Source organism: Mirounga leonina, unplaced genomic scaffold (assembly GCF_011800145.1).
Source record: "Mirounga leonina isolate KUSES-001 unplaced genomic scaffold, KU_Mleo_1.0 Mir_151, whole genome shotgun sequence".
In the NCBI taxonomy this organism is placed as follows: domain Eukaryota; kingdom Metazoa; phylum Chordata; class Mammalia; order Carnivora; family Phocidae; genus Mirounga; species Mirounga leonina.
Genome location: NW_023270377.1, coordinates 7,458,757 through 7,476,580, shown reverse-complemented (window position 1 = coordinate 7,476,580; position 17,824 = coordinate 7,458,757). Strand labels below are relative to the sequence as shown.

The 17,824-nt window shown below is 42.4% G+C and overlaps 1 protein-coding gene, 1 long non-coding RNA gene and 1 other non-coding gene across 5 annotated transcripts in view; 1 reads left to right on the top strand and 2 right to left on the bottom strand.

Moving 5' to 3' along the window:
• Window positions 1–4,178: 4,178 nt before the first annotated feature.
• On the bottom strand, window positions 4,179–16,971 carry LOC118011940. 2 transcript variants are annotated; one of them, XR_004679571.1, is made up of 4 exons: window positions 16,482–16,971; window positions 14,952–15,054; window positions 9,613–9,745; window positions 4,179–4,263 (listed from the first exon to the last, which is right to left on the bottom strand). It is a non-coding gene; the product is annotated as an uncharacterized LOC118011940 (long non-coding RNA). The 2 variants fall into 2 exon arrangements; XR_004679570.1 differs by lacking the exon at window positions 16,482–16,971 and having other exon boundaries at window positions 14,952–15,152.
• Window positions 11,996–12,102, bottom strand: LOC118012696. Its single transcript, XR_004679768.1, has one exon. It is a non-coding gene; the product is annotated as a U6 spliceosomal RNA (small nuclear RNA).
• A 65-nt stretch (window positions 16,972–17,036) lies between the features above and the next one.
• DIS3L2 (DIS3 like 3'-5' exoribonuclease 2) overlaps window positions 17,037–17,824 on the top strand; it is a 341,559-nt gene continuing 340,771 nt past the window's right edge. Inside the window, exon 1 of one of the 2 annotated variants that reach the window (XM_035006877.1) lies at window positions 17,037–17,108. The gene's annotated coding sequence lies outside the window, so the exon portion shown is untranslated. The remainder of the gene's footprint in view (window positions 17,109–17,824) is intronic. The other variant, XM_035006875.1, reaches the window with a different exon arrangement.

Sequence of the window (17,824 nt, the reverse complement as noted above, 5' to 3'; positions counted from 1 at the left end):
TCCTGAAAGGAACCCCCCAGTGCGTGGTCTCACTGGTGTTTCTTTTTTTTTTTTTTTAGAGAGGGAGAGTGGGGGAGGGGGAGAGGAAGAGAGAGACTCTTAAGCAGGCCCCACCCTCAGCACGGAGCCTGATGTGGGGCTCGACCTCACAACCCTGAGATCATGACCTGAGCCGAAATCAAGAGCTGGATGTTTAGCTGACTGAGCCACTCCACACTGAGGCGCCCCACCCTGGTATTTCTTAACTCTAGTCTGGGAAATCGAGCCCTCCCGGGCAGGAGCTCACACCTATGTCGTGATCACGCCAGCCCACTGGCACCATGGGCGGGCCTGGGGGCTCGGCTGTGTGTGGGTTGGAAAAGCTGCGCTGCCTTGGGGTGCCGATACTTTCCCTGGACACCGGTAACATGGGCAACAGCCTCTGCCTTCCCCACTCAACTAAGGGACCCAGAGGTGGGGCCGGTCTCCCCGGGGTGGTAGAGGTGGTGGACCAGGCACGAGCACCATCGGAACTGTGGTTCTGAGGCTCTCCTAGAGTTTCGCTGTGGCTGACCTACACCTGCACCCTGGCGAGCAGAGCCAGTGAGCCGGGGCCACCTCGGACATCGGAGCCACGGGGCTGGAGGCAGCAACAGCAGCCAGCGGGAGGCCCCCAGGTAGGGTGTGGGTGGGGTGGACTCCTGCAATGATGGAGGCCTGTGTCCCTGAAGGACTGTCTGCATTTCTGCTTCCCTAGCAGGCAGCCGGAGGGAACATACTGGGGACAAATTTGGGGACATATCCAAGCACGGCAGGAAAACTTCATATATTAGGGTAGGCTACACCCCCAAACTGACCAGCCTTCCTGCTGACAAGGCAGGGAGGTCCCAGAGTTGGGGTAACTTGGACATAAATGTAAATGTGATCTTACTTGTCCAACAAGCAGGTGAAGCTTATGGACTCTCCCATTACACTGGTTTTGATATTGTGAAAAATAAATAAATGTGTCTCAGGGAAAGAGCTAGGAATGGATTCATGAAATCCACAAGCTTACCTCCACTGAAATGAAACAAAACCTGGGGAAGTGATAGCCTCTTGAAAATTCACCTTATGTCTCTGAGAACTGTGAGGTTAGCTAATCACGAGAGCTTTCCTTATGATATTGTCCCTATGGAAAAGAGAGCTTCCATCCACATTTTTATTATCAGTCAATGTCTAGAAGAGTTTACATTCCTGGAAAGGATAAATTCACTTGAAAGGGGGCAATATTTATTCAACAAAGAACCAACTCCTCTGAGTCTGCTGAACTTGATTTAATACTTTCTTTCAAATGCCGTATTAAAGGTGAGCAAGAGAGGCGCCTGGATGGCTCAGCTGGTTAAGCGTAGGACTCTTGGTTTGGCCTGGGGTCATGATCTCAGGGTTGTGGGATCAAGCCCGAGCCCCACGTCAAGTTCTGCTCTCAGTGTGGAGTCTGCTTGAGATTCTTTCCCTCTCCCTCCCCCTCTATTGCTCTCTCCGCTTGCTCATCTGTGTGTGTGCATGTGTGCACTCTCTTTTTCTTTAGAGAAATGTGAGCATGAAAATAAATTTAATGTCGTGATTATTCATTCTAAGGATCTGATCAAAGGATCAGTAAATACAATGGACTGAGTGTTGTAACAAATAAGCTTAGGGGCACCTGGGTGGCTCAGTCGGTTGAGCGTCTGCCTTTGGCTCAGGTCATGATCCTGGGGTCCTGGGATCGAGCCCCACGTCGAGCCTCAAGTCAGGCTCCGTGCTCGGTGGGGAGTCTGCTTCTCTCTTTTCCTCTGTCTGTTGCTCCGCCTGCTTGTGTTCTCTCTCTCTGTGTCAAATAAATAAATAAAATCTTTTAAAAAAATAAGTAAGCTTAAATACACACAGGCAATTTTCACCTGTAGGAAACAGAGTTTTAAAACAGCTTTTTGAGATATAATGTGTACATTAACCAAATCACCCATTTAAAATGTAGAATTCAATGGCTTTTAGTATATTCAGAGTTGTGCTACCATCACCATAATCCATTTTAAAACATTCCATCACCCTGAACCACCCCCCACCCCCAAACCATCAATCCTCAATCCCTCCATGCCCCACAAACCTAGGCAACCACCAATCTATTTTCTGTGTCTATAGATTTGCCTATTCTGGGCATTTCATATAAATGGAATCAGACAATATGTGGCCTTATATGTCTGTTTTCTTAAAATAACATTTTAAAGATTCAGTGATATTGGGGCGCCTGGGTGGCTCAGTCAGTTAAGCATCTGCCTTTGGCTCAGGTCATGATCCAGGGTCCTGGGATCGAGCCCCGCATCAGGCTCCCTGCTCCACGGGGAATCTCCTTGCCTCTCTCCCCAGCTTGTGCTCTCACATACTCTCTCTCTCAAATAAATAAATAAAATCTTTAAAAAGAAAGATTCAGTCATATTGTGGCATATATCAGTACTTTGTTTTTTTATGGTTACATAATATTCCACGGTATGCATCCACCACATTTTGTTTATCCATTCATCAGTTGATGGACACTTGCATTGCTTCCATTTTTGGCTATTATGTATAATTCTGCTATGAATATATTGCACAGATTTTGGGGTCAACATATGTTTTCATTCTCTTGAGTATATACCTAGGAGTGGAATTACTGGGTCATATGGTAACCCCATGTTTAACTTTTTGGGGAGCTGTCAAACCGTTTTTCAAACTGGTTGCAGAGTACATTCCCACCAACAGTGTGTGAAGGTTCTGACTGTTCCACATCATTATCAACACTTGTTTTATCTGTTTTTTTTTTTTAAGATTTTATTTATTTATTTGACAGAGACAGAGAGAGAGGGGGAACACAAGCAGGGGGAGCGGCAGGCAGAGGGAGAAGCAGACTCCCCGCCGAGCAGGGAGCCCAACGGGGGGCTCGATCCCAGGACCCTGGGATCTGAGCCAAAGGCAGCTGCCCAACCGCCTGAGCCACCCAGGCGTCCCTTATCTGTCTTTTTGATTACAGCCATTCTAGTGGGTGTGAAGAAAGAGGTCTTTAAACAATAACAATTATGGTGAGAGCTAAACAATCTCATGAATGATATTGGATTCCTTTTTTTTTTTTAAACAGACAGTGAAGAGATGCTCAACATCACTCATCACCAGGGAAATGCAAATCAAAACTACAGTGAGATATCACCTCACATCTGTCAGAATGGCTAAAATCAACAGCATAAAAAATAAGCGTTAGGGCGCCTGGGTGGCTCAGTCGGTTGAGCGACTGCCTTCGGCTCAGGTCATGATCCCAGAGTCCTGGGATCAAGTCCCACATCAGGCTCCCTGCGGGGAGCCTGCTTCTCCCTCTCCCACTCCCCCTGCTTGTGTTCCCTCTCTCGCTGTGTCTCTCTCTGTCAAATAAATAAATAAAATCTTTAAAAAACAACAACAACAACAACAAAAAACAAGCGTTAGCAAGGACACGGAGAAAAAGGAACCCTTGTGCACTGTTGATGGGAATGCACACTGATGCAGACCTTGTGGAAAACAGTATGGAGGGCCCTCAAAAAATTAAAAGTAGAACTACCCTGTGATCTAGTAATCACACTAATAAAGAATATGAAAACACTAATTCAAAGGGATACATGCACCCCTATGTTTATAACAGCATTATTTACAATAGCCAAACTATGGAAGCAGCCCAAGTGTTCACCCATAGATGAATGGATAAAGAAGGTGTGGTATGTATATATGTACACAATGGGATATTATTTAGCCATAAGAAAGACTGAAATCTTGCCATTTGCAATGACATGGGTGGAGCAAGAGAGTATAATGCTAAGTGAAATAATTCAGAGAAAGACACGTACCATATCATCTCGCTCATATGTGGAATTTAAGAAACAAATGAACAAAGAAGAAAAGAGACAAACAAACAAACAAACAAAAAAACCAGACTCTTAACGATAGAGCACAAACTGATGGTCACCAGAGGGAAGGTGGGGGTGGGGGGACGGATGAAATAGGTGAAGGGGATTAAGAGTACACTTATCTTAATGAGCACTGAGCCATGTATAGAACTGTTGAATCACTATATTGTACATTTGAAGCGAATATAACACTGTATGTTAACTATACTGGAATGAAAATAAAACAATTTAAAAACAAAAGAGAAAAAGAAATATGTGTTTGGATATAGATATTACCTGACTAAAAACTTGCTCTCCTCTGCAGACAGATGGCATTGCTGATAGAGATGTTGGCCAATATTTTCAGAGTTCAGGGACTATTCTTCAAGAGGAACAAAAATATTGACCCCTGAGTAAGGTGAATGAGTTCATTGTTTATCTTAACCTTCTTCCCCATGGTGAAACACTTGCCATCCATAACATGGAAGCAAAATGTAACTGTTTTTACTGCATCTGACAAGATAATTCTGGTGAACATGAAGTGTGAGGATTTGGTTAAGAATTCTCGGGGATGGGGCACCTGGGTAGCTCAGTCGTTAGGTGTCTGCCTTTGGCTCAGGTCATGATCCCAGGGTCCTGGGATCAGGCCCCGCATCTGGCTCCTTGCTTAGTGGGGAGCCTGCTTCTCCCTCTGTCTGCCACTCCCCCTGCTTATGCTCTCTCCATCTCTCTCTCTGACAAATAAATAAATAAAATCTTAAAAAAAAAAAAGAATTCTTGGGGACCATCTGAGGCAGTGGGAAGCCCCAGGCTTCTACCTCCTGGCTGACTGCAATTTTGGGCCTGTGTATGGGCCTCCTGGCTGTGGGAGGAGATGGTGGGGGATTCAAGGTTGGCAGCAAAGAGAAATGGCCCGATTGGAAGCGAGGAGAACCACAAAGCTGACCTGAGAGGGATGACTGAGCAGAGCTCTTGCGGAGAGGCGACATTTGGCACGAGATAAGGAAACCGATTGACCCAGTGGCGAGCCCAAGGCCACGGACTGTCTGTGGGAGAGATGGGTTCAAGCCTCTCTGAGCCATTGTCTTTGACTGCCGTCACACAGAGCAGGGACCATGAAAATGTTGATTGCGTGAATGATGGGTGTCGGGATAGAGGAAGCTGGTAACAAGAGGGGGACTGGGTGCTGCTGGACAGGGATGGGGGGCACTTTTTCACTGGCTACTCTTTGCACTAAATGAGTATATTACTTTTCAGAATAAATACGTCAAATAACAAGTTCTACTATCTCCCACCAGAATAAGAGGCCACTTTTGAAGGATCAAAAATCAGCTTAGCTTCAGTTTTCCTTTTTTTTCAAAATAAATATTCTAAATAAATAAATATTCTAAGCCCAGCATGATGCCCTGGTTGCTGTTCCATCCTTGTACCCTAAAAAAAAATGAGGCAAAATGGGCAGGAAATTGTTTATAGCAAGAATTACAGAAAACAGTGATTATTACACTTTAATAAGACTCTACAAATTAATTGGATTGAAGGCTTTGATAGAGGATTGGTTAAAGTCATGAAAAAACAATATATTCAGAAGAAAATACATTTATAGCATATAAAAGAAGTCAAAACATCACCAGGAATCATACAGATGAAGTTCAAACATAAAGCACTATTTTCAATCACTAAAATAGTTTTTTTTTAAGTATAATACCCAATTCTGACAAAGTTATAGTGAAATTGCTTTAGGGCAGCATTAACTTGAAAATTACATATATTTGGAGTATGTATTGGATATATATCAATTGTCATAAAAATGTTTATACTGTTTGATTGAGGAATCTCAAGTTAGTATATCTTGTCTAAGGAAATTATCCAAAAGGAGCTTAACCAAATATACAAAAATGGTATCAAACCATTCTTTATAATGCTTAAACACTGAATACAATTATTGTGCACAAACTTAATGGAATATTATACAGTCTTTTAAATTAATAAATAAAAATAATTTTTTCAAAGCAAACAATTTCATGCATGTGCAGAGATTTAGTTGCATGGATGTTTATTTAACACTGTTTATGATAAAAGATTGGAAATTATGTATCTAACAGTATGATGTAATTTTGGTCAAATAACTAATGGAAAATTCATAATGTTTATTTAAATTAATAACTATATAGAATTGTATTTGTCCACATGCTGATACATAATTTCAAGTTTTTGAAGTGAAAAAGTTACAAAACAATGGCAAAGTATATTCCATTTCGATTTCAAAACTTTTCAGACTTTTCAATTTCAAAACTTACTAAAAAGCTACAGTAATCATGACAGTATGGCACTGGCATGAAGTTAGACTTATAGATCAATAGGATAAAACTGAGAGCCCAGAATAAATCCATATGCCTGCGGTCAACTGGTTTCGACAAGGTGCCAAGATTATTCAGTGGGAAAATAGTCTTTTTAACAAATGGTGCTGGGACAACAGGATAACCACAGGCAAAAGAGTGAAGTGAGACCGGGACCTCATACCATATACAAAAATTATCCCAAAATATATAAAAGATTTAAATGTAAGAGCTAAAACAGGAAAAAACATAGGCATAAATCTTTGTGACCTTGGATTAGGCAGAAGTTTCATAGATATGACACCTACAGCACAAGCAACCAAAGAAAAATAGATAATTTGGACTTCATCAAAATTAAAACCTTTTTATTGCACTGGAGGATATTATTAAGATAGTAAAAATACAACCCACAACATGGGAGAAAATACTTGCAAATCACATACTTGATAAGGGCCTCGCATCCAGAAAACATAAAGAATTCTTATAATTCAACAATAAAAAGACAAGCCGATTAAAAAAAAGGGTGACAGACTTGAACAGACATTTCTCCAAAAAGATACAAAAAAGGTCAATAAGTACATGAAAAGATGCTCACCATCACTAGTTATTAGGGAAATGCAAATTAAAATTTCAAGGAGATACCACTTTACTAGATATCACTCTACTAAAATGGCTGTAATAAAAAAAATGGGAAATAACAAATGACATCAAGGTTGTGCAGAAATCTGAACCCTCGTCCATTGCTGGTGGGAATTTAAAATGGTGTAGTTACCACATATCCTGGCCCATATGACCCAGCAATTCCATGTCTATGTGTATACCCAAAAGAATTGAAAACATATATTTATGCAAAAACTTATACTTGAATGTTCATAGCAGCATTATTCATAATGGCCAAAAAGTGTAAACACCCCAAATGTTTATCAACTGATGAAGAGATAAACAGAATGTGGATATACATACAGTGGAATATTAGTTATCCATAAAAAGGAATGAAGTACTGATTCATGCTACAATATGGACGAACCTTGAAAACATGCTAAGTGAGAGAAGCCAGTCACAAGGACCAAGCCATATTCCTCTTATATGAAATGTCCAGGATAGGGAAATCCATAGAGACAGAAAATTGGTAGTTGCCTAGGTCTGGGAGGATGGGAGGGAAATGACAGCTAATGGGTATGGGCTTTCTTTTTGGTGTGATGAAATGTTCTAAATTGATTGTGGTAATGATTGGAAAACATTGTGAATATACTATAAATCACTGAACTGTACACTTTAAAATGGTGAATTAGATGTTATTTGAATTACATAGTTGACATTTTAACCACATGGGTTTGAACTGTGTGGGTCCACTTATATGCAGCTTTTTTTCTATAAATGTAGCACTGTATGTATTGTAAATGTATTTCATCATTTTCTTAGTAACTTTTTTCCTCTAGCTTACTTTATTGTAAGAATACAGTATATAATGCATACAACATATAAAATATGTGTTAATTGAGTGTTTGTGTTATTGGTAAGGCTTCCAGTTAACAGTAGGCTATTAGCAGGAACATTTGGGGGAGTCAAAAGTTATATGCAGGGGCACCTGGGTGGCTCAGTCGTTGAGCGTCTGCCTTCGGCTCAGGTCATGATTCCAGGGTCCTGGGATCAGCCCTGCATCGGGCTCCCTGCTTGGTGGGAAGCCCGCTTCTCCCTCTCCCACTCCCCCTGCTTGTGTTCCCCTCCCTCACTGTGTCTCTCTCTGTCAAATAAATAAATAAATTTAAAAAAAAAAGTTATATGCAGATTTTCAACTGTCTGGGGGATTAGTGCCCCAACCCCTGCATTGTTCAAGGGTCAACTGTATATCTCATCTGAAAAATTTCAGAAAAGTATATTCCAAGCCAAACCCAATGTCTATCTATATGTCTATCTGTCTATTTCTGGGTGGTGCAATCAGGCATACATTTTTAGTTGCTTCTTCATAATCAAATGTGTTAGCTAAGTTATTTCCAATTAACATTTATAATTTATGTAATAGCATAAGATAAAAGAAAACTCTACAATAAACATGGACCATACTAAGTTACAATTTATAAAAGAAGGGATATAAGATAGTTACACATTCTGCAACTATGCGGGAGTATCTAGCACTAGTCCTGAAAAATAGAACAAAATAAAAATAATTGTGCACAAGTAGTAAAATTATGTATGAATTTTTTTGAAACTTTTTTCAGTATTATGATTTTTATCTTTACAAGTAGGGGGGAAATAACCATATTTGCCTCACGAAATGAATTTGGTTTTTATTTGATATTGAAAGTGTTAATGACAACATTATCAACTCTAGGTGCCTTTTTTAAAAGAATTCACTGATTCATTCTACAATAAATTTTCCATTCTACAATAAACTTTTCCTTTAGCTAATCTTTTCCTTTTACCTGAGTTCTCTTTTCTTCTTGTGTAAGTTGTATTCAAAATTGTTAACTCCCTTTAATATTTAAAACTTATTAGAGTTTAACTTTGAATAATATTTCCTAATAATTGAAACTTTTTTTGTGTTTATAGTTTTTGCATTTTGTTTCTCTTATATTTTCTTGGGTATTTAGTTGGCTATCCTAACAGTCTGCAAATATTTTATTAGTTAATTTCTTCTCAGTTTTGCATATTAAGCAGATACCCTCTTATTTTCTAATTTATTTGTTTCAAATTTTTTGATTTTCCCTTTTAAATTTGTTACCTAAATCTTTAAAAAATTTAAGTATAGAGTTAATTATTTTTTTCTTTTTCCTTCTTATTAGCATAGGCAGGCGAAATACAAAAGTTCACTGACAGCTTTAACTGTGTAAATGGTATCTTTTTTTCTTTGTCTTTAAAGTAATGTCCCCATATTTGGTGTTGCCTTTTTAACTCAATTATTCCATCACAGAGTCTTTCTTCCATTCTTGCATGGTCGTGTGCATATAGGTAGAATATTGGCTTTCTCTTCAACTTTATTTTATGGAAGTCCGAGAAAGCATGTGTAAAATCTTTGTCTACCTATTGTGAATATCTTTATCTTGAAAATTGCAATTAATTGTTTGTGAAGGCTTAATGTGCACTTGAGAAAGCTCCCTATTTCCCAATTTTTCCTCTTTGGATCAGTTCCTCCAATTGCCTCCTTCTGTGGAAGTAATGGAGGCCCCCGAGGTGCAGGGACTTGCCCATTATCTCTCAGTGGGGTTGGGGCAGAGCCTGTGTTTGGGGCCAATGAATGGAGCATTGTGGAGAGTTAACGCCAACATGCTCCAACAGCACCCTTCCCCTGCTGGGGCCCCGTTCTGTTGAAAAGCTACAGAGCAGGGCTGCCTTAGGCCAGACAAGCTTTATTGTATGCACACCCTCCCCTGCAGCTTACACTGCATCATACTGACCTGTTATCCTTGGGCTTCTCTTTGGCCTTGCCTGAAGAAGGGATTCTTTCCTAGGATGCTGTCTTCTCATGAAAACAGACCTCCAGTGGATCCTGCCACGGGTGTTCTGGGCATGCCCAGGTATGCCAGAATCCTGGGATGAACATAACTTAATCAGTCAAGCTGGGACCCGCTATACTTGCTTTCATGCAAGCATGATTTACCTGAGCCAGGCTCTTAAATTATTCTATCTCCCCTTTCTTTAAATGTATTTTTTTAAAAAAGATTCATAGGTGTGGATTTTGTCTTTTTAATCCAGTCTATGATGCTGTTTTTTAAATAGGAGAATTTAGTCCATTTACATGTAATCTTATAATTGTTGTAATTGTGTTATTCTGTATTTTTCTCAGTTAATAAAATTCTTTGTTTTCTCTTTAGCTTAATTTAGGATTTCTTACTCTTTTTTTTTTTTTTTAAAGATTTTATTTATTTATTTGCGAGAGAGGAAATGAGAGACAGAGAGCACGAGAGGGAGGAGGGTCAGAGGGAGAAGCAGACTCCCCGCCGAGCAGGGAGCCCGATGCGGGACTCGATCCCGGGACTCCAGGATCATGACCTGAGCCGAAGGCAGTTGCTTAACCGACTGAGCCACCCAGGCGCCCTAATTTAGGATTTCTATTGGAGGCCATGTTTTTTCATTCATTTAAGTGAGATGAGATGTTCTCACAATTTTCTGAACAACCCAATTTCCTAGTGTTCTACTATGTTTTCCCTTACCCAACAAAAAACAGACTGTGCTCATTTCTTTATATTTGTTCTAATTAAAAACTACTTTTCTTAAAAAAACAAAACAAAACTGTTTTTCTTATGAATAGATTCAGATTTTTTTTTTTTTTTTTTTTTTTTTTGGTCATTCACTCACCTTCTCTAAGTCCTCTTTAGTCAAATCCTCTTGGTTTCATTTTGGCATTCTGAGAAGTTTTATCTCCAGTTAAATATTTTGAAATATGATGATCACATTTTATAAAAATTATACTTTATACTCTTGCTTTTCAGACTAGGGTATGTCTATCTGTGCAGATGAGCTATCCACTGCATAATATTATTTCTCCCTGTCTATATACTTTCATTGAAATTTGCCCCCCTTTCCTGAGGGTCCATGAGTGCACACACATACACAGAGATCCTAAGGAAGGTATAGGCCTGAATGGCCATAATTGTACTGAGTGAGTCTGTTTCCCTGGGTCAGCTGACTGGCTCCCATGGACCCCTCGCCCAGTTCAGGCTGGCCTTGGCCAATCAGCTGTTTTCTCTCTAGACTTCGAAAACGAAGTGCCTTGTTCAGAATTGGGCCCTGGACCGGGAGAAAAAGACTCACCTTTCATTGAAATTGTCCCCCACCCACCTCACACACACACACAAATGCAGAGCAAACCCCTCCCTCCCCTCCAGCACATGATTCCTTGGAGGAGAGTTGCTATCTGGAAAAAAAAAAATTGGGGGTTCTCAGCATGCCAAAAGAGAAGTTTGGTAGCCTGCAGCGTGTGTTACAGAAGGAAGAAAGCTGTCTCTGTCAGGACCATCATCTACAAGAGACTTAGCTGTTTTACACTCCTAAGACTGACTACTGTTTAGGATAACTTCTTATCAGATGACAATAATAACAAACATGTATTTGCTCTGTGCCAGGCACTGTTTTAAGTGCTTTACATGTATTGACTCATTTAAATTTCACATCAACCTTATGAGGTGGTACCATCATTATTCACATGCTATAGGTAAGGAAACCTCAATGGAGAGGTTGAGTAATTTGCCTAAGGACACACAGTGAGTAACTGAAGGAGTTGGATTTGAACCCAGCAGTTTGATTTCCCCTTAAGTGCTATGATGCATTGCTGTTGTATTGGAATTGCCAGCTTCATGTGAGGCTGATATCTGGCAGGGGGCAAGGTACAGGAGAAATGTAAACCCTTGTCCTATAAAGACCTTCCTCTGCAGTGAGTTCTCCAACAAAACAAAGGCATCAACATTCTGGGTTTAATGAGTTTAAATGTCATTCTTTCTCTTTTATGTTTTTTTTTTTTTTAAAGACTTATTTATTTACTTATTTGAGAGAGAAAGCGAGCACAGGGGGAGGGCAGGGGGAGAGGGAGGAGAGAAGCAGACTCTCCACTGACTGCCCAGCCTGATGAGGGGCTGGATCTGAGGACCCTGAGATCAGGACCTGAGCCAAAATCAAGAGTCAGAGGCTTACTCAACAGAGCCACCCTCGTACCCTGTAATTCTTCCTTCCTTTCTTTCCTTCCTTCCTTCTCTTTTCTTTTCTCTTTCTTTCTTTCTTTCTTATTAACATATAATGTATTATTTGTTTCAGGGGTACAGGTCTGTGATTCATCAGTCTTAGAAAAATATGGAACCCTTCACGAATTTGCGTGTCATCCTTGTGCAGGGGCCATGCTAATCTTCTCTGTATTGTTCTAATTTTAGTATATGTTCTGCCTAAGCGAGGACCATTCTTTCTTTTTTAAAATGTAGTAATTATTAGATGCCATTTACAGCTGCTGAGATATATCTGTGATTAAAAGAGAGAGCTCAAAATTAGAAAAAAGATGGAAGATCAGAGGAAGAGAAGACCAAAACGGGAGGATGAGAGATAAAGTTAAAAAATAAAAATTAAAGGGGCGCCTGGGTGGCTCAATTGGTTAAGCGACTGCCTTCGGCTCAGGTCATGATCCTGGAGTCCCGGGATCGAGTCCCACATTGGGCTCCCTGCTCGGCGGGGAGTCTGCTTCTCCCTCTGACCCTCCCCCCTCTCATGTGCTCTCTCTCTCTCTCTCTCACTCTCGCTCTCAAATAAATAAAATCTTTAAAAAAATAATAATAAATAAATAAAAATTAAGGTAAATTTAAAGCCAAAGATGTGGGAATAAAAACTTAGAAAGAATAACATTGTAAATGACAAGTTTCTAAAATTCATACTTGAAGTAGCATATGTTAAATAGAAAATAAAAGAAACAAAAGAGCAAAGAACTAGAAAATAAAAAAAATCTAAAAAATTAAGAATAACATGTTGATAGATCTTGATAAAATGAGCAGTTAGAAGTATTCAAAAAGACAAGATTTTAAATAGGAGATAGAAGGTAAAAGAGAAATTAAGATAAGGGCTAAGATCTATGAGGCAAAAGTTGTGGAGGATCTAGAAGGATTTATATTTAAACAGCTAAGAGAAAAATAATACTCCTAAAGATAGAGGGAAAAGAGAAACTAAGTTTAAAAAAAACTAAGTTTAAAGTGAGACAAGAACAAAAACAGACTCTAATCAGACAAGAATTCCAAGTGGGAAATAGTGGTCTGGGTGGGGCTGATTGCTGGAATTGAGAAGGCCAAGATCAATTGATATGGCGATGATGAGACATATTTTTTGCTCACCCATAACACTCAGTCAGCAGCACTATCAGCCTGCACAAGTAAGGATGAGGCTCATGGCACCTGACTCCATCCCACAGCTGACTGGGTCCTTCCAAAGTCATACCCCTAGGCCAGCAAACACTCCTTCACTTTGGTTCTTGGAATATGTTCAATTCTACCTTAGTTTTTCTTCAACACATTTAATAGTCCTTTTGTTATCTTTTACTTCCTTCAAGATGAAATCCACATGTGAAAGGCAATCAAACATGTTGTTGTTGAATGGATTTGTTCCATTGCATTTCCTTGAAGTTCTTGTGGCGTTAGGTTACTATGCTGTTTGTTTTCTCTCTCTCACACACACCATCTTTATCACCCAGCTTCAATTCTGATGTTCTAACACTTCCTACTGATCCTGATTTGCTTGGTTATTTGCTCCTTTCAGCGTAATTAGTAGTAGTGGGATTGGGTGGGGAGGGATGAGACGATCTACAGGACTTGTTCTTGGACCGGGCTGTAAGGGTGAGGGTGTGGTGGAGGGGTGGGGAGTGCAGGAGTCACGGATGTCTCCTATGTGTCTGGGTTTCTGCCTCTGTGACCGGGTGATGTTAGTATAGGAGAACACCGAGTTAGGGGTGGTGGTGGTTAGGAATCAAGGTCAGGCTGGACCTGGAAAACTCTGGGGCACTATAGCTGTCTCTAATCCTTAAATTCCCAGGAAGGCTTGAATTTCATAATAGACACACTCCCTCCCAATGCCAAAATGGAATTCTTCTGGAGGTAGCAGATGGCTCACTGTTTATACCAACAGGGCATGGTAACCCTGGTCCTCTGTTTATATTCTGGGCATTCCTCAAAGCATTTTGCATCATTAATTGGCTATCCATTATCCAAAGAGACCAAAGTCAGACAAAGCACATCATCTGGAACCTTTCATGCCCACACCATCCTGGAAGTACAGAGTTACCCACAACTCCCTGCAGTTCTCTAAAAATATGATGCTCTTCACAGCAATGATAAGTTTCCATCTCTTGAGATAGCACTGAAATCTCCTGGAACCCCAGCCAAGTTGAGCCTAATGAATCACCTTGGCCCTTCAACAGAACACGGTTCATTAGAATTGATGCTCTATTCAAGGCTGCCAGGAACATGCAGGGTAGACTTTATCTATTGTACTTTAAGGATTTGGGGCTTCTTTTTGTCTATATCACAAGTTGACTTTGTCCCTTCTGTTCACAGAACAATTGATTTAGCTTCCTTTTATCAAATTGTAACCATTTTCTGGTCCTGCCTTGCTTATGTTATACCTAGGCTCCCTTGGCTGATATTTTGGGTGTTTTAAACTTTTCAGCCACACATTTCAAATTTCTTGGTTTACTCCCACAGATGGCTGGTTACATCCATTGTCGATAGATTTACAGTGTCTTAGAGAAGACTATGCCTCTTCTGGATGAGCTTGTTGTTGTTGTAATAACTGGATATAATGGGAATGTACTGGTTCTGGACTGGAGGTATGCTTGTGGGGCAAGCCTCTCACCCCAAGTCACTCTACAGTGTGACTCTACAGTTGTGGTTTTCCTTTGGCCCACATGAGGAAGCCCACTCTACTTAGATGATACGGGAACACGTCACCCAGCCCTGAGGCCTTCACACTGGCTGACACCAAACTTTGTCAGCCGTCCCCAAATGGGATTTTCCTATTGAACTTATGTACAATGATTGTCTTTCCTTTGCTCTTGTCCTTGCTCATCTATTCCTGCTTCTAATATTTTTATATTTTTATATTAATAAAATTAATAGAAAGTAGGCCGCATTAATAATTTTCTTGGCTTCATCTTCCATTTCTGGCTCTGAAACCCCAGTTTTTATGTTATTAATCCTCTGTTCTTTTCCTTTTCTGGGTCTTCCCATCCCTGGCCCCATTGGGCCCTCTCCCACCCATTGGATCACTGTACCTTTGCCATCTTCTGCATCCTGCCCCTGCTGGGCTTCTTCCATCTCATCTACAGTTTGAATAGACAATTTTGCCTACATCACAGTTTCGCGGAGGATTCTGACCTGTGTGAACATTAAAAACCAAAGGCTCAGGGGCGCCTGGGTGGCTCAGTCATTAAGCGTCTGCCTTCGGCTCAGGTCATGATCCCAGGGTCCTGGGATCAAGCCCCGCATCGGGCTCCCTGCTCCCGCGGGAAGCCTGCTTCTCCCTCTCCCACTCCCCCTGCTTGTGTTCCTGCTCTCGCTGTGTCTCTCTCTGTCAAATAAATAAATAAAATCTTAAAAAAAAAAAACACCAAAGGCTCAGGGCGCCTGGGTGGTTCAGTTGGTTAAGCTTCCAACTCTTGATTTTGGCTGAGGTCATGATCTCAGGGTCCTGGGATCAAGCCCTGGGTCAGGCTCCACGCTCAGTGGGTGGCGCGCGGGTCTGCTTGAGGATTCTCTCATTCTCCCTCTAACCCCCTCCACCCCCTCCACTCACGTTCTCTCTCTCCCTCTCTCAAATACATAAATCTTAAAAAAAAAAAGGCTCATGGGTTAATTTATTCTTTAAACAAACACCGATTGAGGCCTTTGTGTGAGGCAAGCACCGTAGATGCAAGATAAAACAAATTATTTTCCACATTCAAGAATTAGTAGAGGGGTGCCTGGGTGGTTCAGTCGTTAAGCGTTTGACTCTTGATTTCAAGCTCAGGTCATGGTCTCAGGGTCATGGGATTGAGCCCAGTGCTGGGCTCCAGGCTTAGCAGGGAATCTGCTTGAGATTCTCTTCCTCTCCTTCTGTCCCCGCTCCTGCACACGTACTCTCTCTCTCTCTCAAATAAAGAAACCTTTATTTTATTATTTTTTAAAGATTTTATTTATTTGTTAGAGAGAGAGAGAAAGCACAAGCATGGGAGCAGCAGGTAGAGGAGCCTGATGTGGGTGGGACTCGATCCCAGAACCCTGGGATCATGACCTGAGCTGAAGGCAGATGCTTAACGGACTGAGCCACCCACTCAGGTGTCCCTAAAATAAAGAAATCTTAAAAAAAAAAAAAAAAAGGATTAGTAGAGGTATTAGTAGAGGAATCCTGAAATTTACAAATACTCTCAAAAACATTAAGGCATTCAGGAACAATTTAACGTATCTCTTCTCCTTGTTTGAATATGGAGCATATGGTGGTGGACTCCTTCACTACACAGATTCAAGCCACTGTCGATATTGACACCATATTCCTGAATTTTGATTTTTTATGGTCACCACTAGGCACTTGATGGCCACATCATGACAGTGGTGACCACCACCTTACTGGAATTCTTTCCTCTCCTGCTGTCTTCTCAGCAGTCCTTCAACCGAACATTCTGACTGCTCTTTGGAGGTTCCTTTTCCTTTGTTCACACCTACAATGTTGATGTTTTCTTAGGTTCCATCCTTCTCTACCCACTTCCCTGGGCAGGGCACACTGACCTTTCAGTGGGTTTCTCAACCGAGCCTACTTTCTTTCTTACCTGAAACACTCCTCCCTACTCTTTTTCTTGCTTGAAGTCTCCACCATCGGCTTTTCCCCGCCCGTGTCTGGGTAGGTCCCACTGCCTTTACTTAGCCCACCCAGGTGAGCAGCACCCCTCCGCCTGCCCTCCCATCAGTCTGTGCATTCTGAGGGTAGGCACCACGCCTGGATCGCCCCTCCCTGCCTCTCCAGTGCCAGCCCTGCTGGCAGGTGTCCAACAACCCAGTGTCTACTAAATGAAAAAATGAGTAAAACCCTGTCCCAGGAAGGGGCCGGCGTGGCTACAGCCGGGGCCTAGAACCCGAGCTGGGCGGGTTCCGGAGCAGGGGACTGAGGCGGGAAGGCTTCTAAGAGGTGGCCTCGCTAGAGCCACCGGCTACAGCCCACCGCCCCCGCGAGGCGAGGCCCAGAAGTCGCGTTGGCCCTTCGCCAGCCCCTGCCAGCCGCCCCGCCCCCTGCAGCCGAACAGCCGCCGACCACCGCCGCCGCCGCGCTCTTGCTGCGCGCGTCGCTCTTGGCCCCTTCCGGCCACCGTTGCTCTCCATACCGCCGCGCCCCTGACCCGGAAGAGCATTCTCCTTAGCAACTGCGGGACCGCCGCGGCGCCAGCCTCTCGGGAGCAACGGTGAGGCCTCCCCGCCCCCGTCCCGCGCGCCTCCCCTCGACCCCTTTCCTGGACCGGCCCCGGGTCTGGCCTGCCGGGTCTCCGCAGCTCTTAGCGGGGCACCTGCGGCAGCGGCCCCGGGCGGGCGCCCTCCACTTCTGGCACCGCCGCCCGACTCCGCCGTCGCCCCTGCCCACCACAAGCCCCCAGCTCTCCGCCGACCCGGCCTGCCAGGCTCGGCTCCTCGCGCCCGGCCCCCCGACCCCCCCCCCCCCTTGTAGCCCTCTTCGGGGCGCGGATAGGAAAACCCGAATTAAACAGAGCCTGTTGCTGTAGAGAGGACGCTTCCCGAGGCTCGGGTCCCCTGTGGGCGCGTTCTCATGGGTCCTGATACAGATGCTCGGGACTGGCAGGGATGGAGCGTTTGAGCAGCTTTGAACAGCAGCCACTTAACTAGAATACTTGCTGTTTGCTTGCTGCTTTGCGCTTTCCAGAGTGGTGTATTTTATCTGCTTTGTTGATCGTGGAGACTCATGTAATTGAACATTTTGAACTGATCCTTTTCCGGGGATTAGGTTTTCTATTTTTAGCGATGTGCGGTTAGTATCATGTAGCTTAGATTTTGTGTCTTCCAATTTTCTACAGGAGGAACTCTCCCTGGGACTGATTAAGTTTGGGAAAAATTTCAAGAGAAATTTGCTACGTTGAAGAAAGTAGGGACAGGTGTTGCTAATATC